The following is a 4,904-nucleotide window of genomic DNA, read 5'->3' as shown; positions in this document are numbered from 1 at the left end:
TATATATATAGTGCCCTAAATAGAATATAGTCTTACTCATTATTTTTTTATATTAATTATGTTACACCACATTCATGTGATAACGTTATAAATCATGTTATTCTTTTGCTGGTCAGTGTGCTAATAGGTGTAACATCATTAAAACTTTTAATTGAATTAACCATTATATACTTTTGTTTATATTTTTGTTATAGAGGATAGGCCTATATAATACTTGTACTCTACTTCATATTGTCCTCTAGTATTGAAAATGAGTGAAGCAAATCAACTATCATAAGCAACTCAACTACTGTATTATCTTTGTGTTATATTTAATTTTATATGTCTACTGTTAATACTTTGGTGTTTTAATTTTTTAATTAAAAATGCAATATGGTATGAGCTCTGGCAAAAATTATCAATGAATATTTACTATACTGTAACATTTTTTATAAAGCATCTTATAACGAAAGAAATGACAGTAGGCCTAATTTTAAAAAGAAACGTGATAAAAGAATAATAGTTTTCTTTCTTTATAAATTATTTACTTTACTTTATATATCCCAATATATCATAACCAAATGGTTCCTAAAAAAATGCTGTTCCTCAAAATACAGGGATTACTGAACTGAAACACAATCAAGAAAGTGTACAATTCATCAAGGCCAGAGACTGGCTACCGTGGGAGTAGGCTTTGGGGAGCCTGAAACCGTTTTCTTGGTAACTGAAAAGTGCCTTTCATTTTCAATGGATTACATTCCATTCCAACCATGGTATAACCAGTCGATGGATAGCCCAGTAATGAGATATTTTGTTTAGATTTCACAGCGTGTTCCATGTACCTCCTCCATCTATTAAACATTGCCTATAATTCTCGCAAACTTAGCAATAAATTGTCTGCTTAGAGTTTATTCAAATAAGTATTGCTTTTAGTAAACTGAATTATTAGGAATACATTTACTTAAGCAACTAATTTAGTTGCATACTTGGTTTTTACTCATCACTAACTAAATCCAAGTGCCTACTACTGGCTTAGAATTATATATAGTTATGTATGGCAATTATGCTAAGAATTAAAATGGTGTGTGATTGTGAGGGTAGGGTGATTATGGTAGGATTAAGTGGTATTGCTAAATCCCACAAACCTCCAAAAACAAACTGTATAAAATCAAACAATTCAATTGTGATTGACTGACTTGGTATATCAATAAGAAAATTAAATACATTCATAACTATTTTTTGGTTAAAATTTAGATTTTTTATGACAAAATACTTGCAAATACACCACAAACCTCTAAACACACTGCAAACCCCATCTAAACCATATAATTATGATTGTAGAACTCTTTTTTTCTTTAAAAAAAATCATAATAATTTGATGTTCATACTAACCCACTGTTTGTGGGGTTTACCAATACACAGATTGAATTTTTGGAAAATTGTGATTTCGCTTCCGTGAAATCAGCCACAAGTAAATTATTTTAGTATTAATAAATGCATGATTCATGTTGATTTATTGATTATGTTGTTGCTGTTTTTTAACATTTAAATGGGAAAAAAGTGTAATTCATGGCTTTTTATTTATCTTTGAATATTTTATCATTGAATATTAATTCATGTAAAAAGTAAAATGTAAATTGCAATTTGTTTGATGTTAGATTCCTTTTAAAAACTAAATTATTTTATGATAAAAAAATGCATATATTGAATCAAGAAAATCAGTTTTAATACAGAATTTGATTATTGGGGCCATTTTTACCTACCTGTCATATGGGGCCATTTTTACCGGGGCCATTTTTTCCGGGGCCATTTTTCCGGGGCCTTTTTTTCCTGGGCCATTTTTTTCCCGGGGCCATTTTTTCTGGGGCCATTCTTACCGTACACCGTTGAAATGCTACGCAATACAAATCAGCCCCTATAAACATGCTTTTGATTTTGAAACAAAGCTTCCTGTTCTGATTTACTGGCTACAAAGGAAACAGCCAATCAGAAGTATGGAATCTAATCTTAAGTCTCTCCGGACATACAGTAGAAGTTACATAATACTATAACGCCCGTATTCTTAAAACGAACTTTAGTCAACTTCGAACTAGAACTTCATTTAGTCTTAGTTGCAACTTCAACTTCAAATTGTATTCACAAACAACGTAGTAGAAGTTCTAACTATGACTAAATCAAGTCCTAGTTGTAGTTCAGCTTAAGACGACTGACAAAGCAACAACTAGTCAGGAGGCATTTGTCATTATTTTGGCCTTACTTCAATTATTTAGCCAAGTTTGATTTTTCACTCTTATGTGATCAATGACACCACAACAAAAAATTTTCAGCTTATTGTCCAATTTTTAGATGCGTTTTTCACTCGTTGGGGGCGCTTTAAAAAATGGCGGTTTGTGATATTGGTGCTTATATCTCGGCAAACACTGATAGTAGAAGCTTCTAAATGGTCTCAAAATGTTCACAATGTATATATTACTATTTGCGCTAATAGAACATTTTGCTGAAAAATGGCCGGAAATGCCATTTCTGGCGATTTGACCTTTGACCTTGTATGCTCATATCTCTGTAAATACCTAGTCATACAGACTTGAAATTAATTTCAAATTTTTCGCAATATGTATATTTATATTTACTTTAACGAACATGTTTGTTCAGAAATTCCAGGAAACGTCATATTTGACCTTTGAAAATAATAAGTTTGCATTTGTACTGTATATTCTATAACTGATAGATACTGTTTCAATTTTAAATAAATATTAAATTTCTGTACGATTTATCGGAGGTCCAATGGTTATATTGTTTTATATCAGATCCAATGGTAATACAAAGTTTTGATATAAATTAAGGCCACTCATTGTCCACATACAAAATACAGGTTTGTGATTGGCTGAAAGTACATGCAGACTAGTATACAGGACATTTTCTCATGGTAAGTGTTTGTACTTCGAATACCACTTTTATTGGCAAATAATAATGATAATTACTAGTATAAATGGACTTTGTTCAATAATGTACATATGGTGATATAAATATAGTTTAGATAGTCATTTAATTCTGTCTCTTATACACATCTAGATGTGTATAAGAGACAGATCCTACTCTAGGCCTAGGCTAGCTAGGATGGTATAGGCCTAGCCTTGAAGGGACGAAGGTCCCAATGAAAAACAACGTCGCTCTTTGATAGCTAACATTGTCTATTTAACATCACAATAATTCATTATTAGACCTATAGTTGTTTTTTGAATTGTACTCCACAAATCTCAGCCAATACCTCGCACAACTGGTTAACGTCTCTATCTATTGTCGTGACGTCATGGCTCGCTGGCTCACACTTGTGATATGTCTCGCACTTGTGATATGTCTCTCACTTGTGATCAAATAACACGCTGGCTCGCACTTTGGCAACACTCTTTGGCAGTCAACTCGCCCCTAGAAAACCCGCCCTTGGAAACTTTCCCCATAAAAAAATGTACACTTCTTAGACCATGCAGTCTTCAAAATAAAAATTGTAACCTTTGGTAATCAACTACATTTTCCACATACATAGAAATTGTTAAAACTTTATTAAAAAATACCTAAACCATAATTCACCACACTATAGACACTTTTTGACAAAAATGAAAAATTACGACTTTGTTACTCAATGAGAAGTGTTCTAATATAGACAATGGGTCGTGTCTCATATTATTTGTTATAGTTTTATTATTCATTATTTTCACTTGACTCGCATAAATAATTTTGTTCGAAGAACATTTATATGCAGTTGTACTTCGCAGCACTAGTTTTAAGTTTTAGCTCGAATTATGACTAAAGTTTGTTTTAAGAATACCGGGGTAAGTACAGTAACAGCAAATATTTCTGCTTGAATGATTACATAGTCCAATTGCATGTGGTAATTGTTATGACACTTTTAAGTATCTTGTAATTATTATTATTCTTATGAGAATATTAAAATTAGTTTAAAAAAAGTAATACCCCAGGAAAACCCTTTCAATCCCGTGGGAATCTTTTGTGAATCACTTTTATTGATTCTTACTTTTTCCCGTTACACTTAATATAGGCCTATATTTATAAGATTACTCATAATTTGTTATTTGACGGGTATACGATTATATTCTTCCATTTTATTTTTAATTAAGAATATTAAATAGGATTTCTTATTTTAATATAATTATATCCTATTTCATTTCTTATTTGAAACCCTAGAGAATCCAATAGGAAATAATTTTCCTTATTGTAAATATAATTTTGTATAAGAAATTTTATTAAATCTGAATACGATTTATGTTCGTTTTATTCTTATAAAATAGGCCTACCCTTTAAATTTTTATCGAAAGCCTAATTGAAACTACTGTATAGGCCTATATGTAATATAAAAATATTCCTATTTTTATTGAATATCGCATTGAATCTAATAGGAATGTGTTCACTTGTTTGTATTGAATCAAATAAGATTTATTATCATTTATTCTTATTAAAAGCCATTTGATTTCTTATTAGAAACCTTATTGAATCCCATAAGAATTTATATCGTATTTCTATTAAATGTAATATAAATTCATATTAGTGATTATTACTGACTCTTATATGAATTATTATAGTTAGTCCAATTTTAATTTTATTGAAATGTTTTAATTGTGAATCATATGAAATTCTTATTTAATCAAATAAGACATCTAATTGAATTTTGTAAGAATTTAGTTTTATTTGAATTTCTCTCAGTTATGTCTATTAAATTGTTTTTTAGTAATTAAAATTCCAATAGGATTTTTAATAAGAAAATAAATTCCTATTGTTATTGAATATCTCATTGAATGTAATAGAATTTGTTCACTTATTTGTATTGAATCAAATAAGATTTCTTATCATTTATTCTCATTAAAAGCTATTTGATTTCTTATTAGAAACCTTATTAAATCCAATAAGAA

The sequence above is a fragment of the Anneissia japonica genome, unplaced genomic scaffold, assembly GCF_011630105.1.
Source record: "Anneissia japonica isolate Jap-2015-1 unplaced genomic scaffold, ASM1163010v1 scaffold23495_len113985_cov154, whole genome shotgun sequence".
Classification (NCBI taxonomy): Eukaryota; Metazoa; Echinodermata; class Crinoidea; order Comatulida; family Comatulidae; genus Anneissia; species Anneissia japonica.
The sequence above is the reverse complement of the archived record's forward strand: the minus strand, read 5'-3'. Positions refer to the sequence as shown.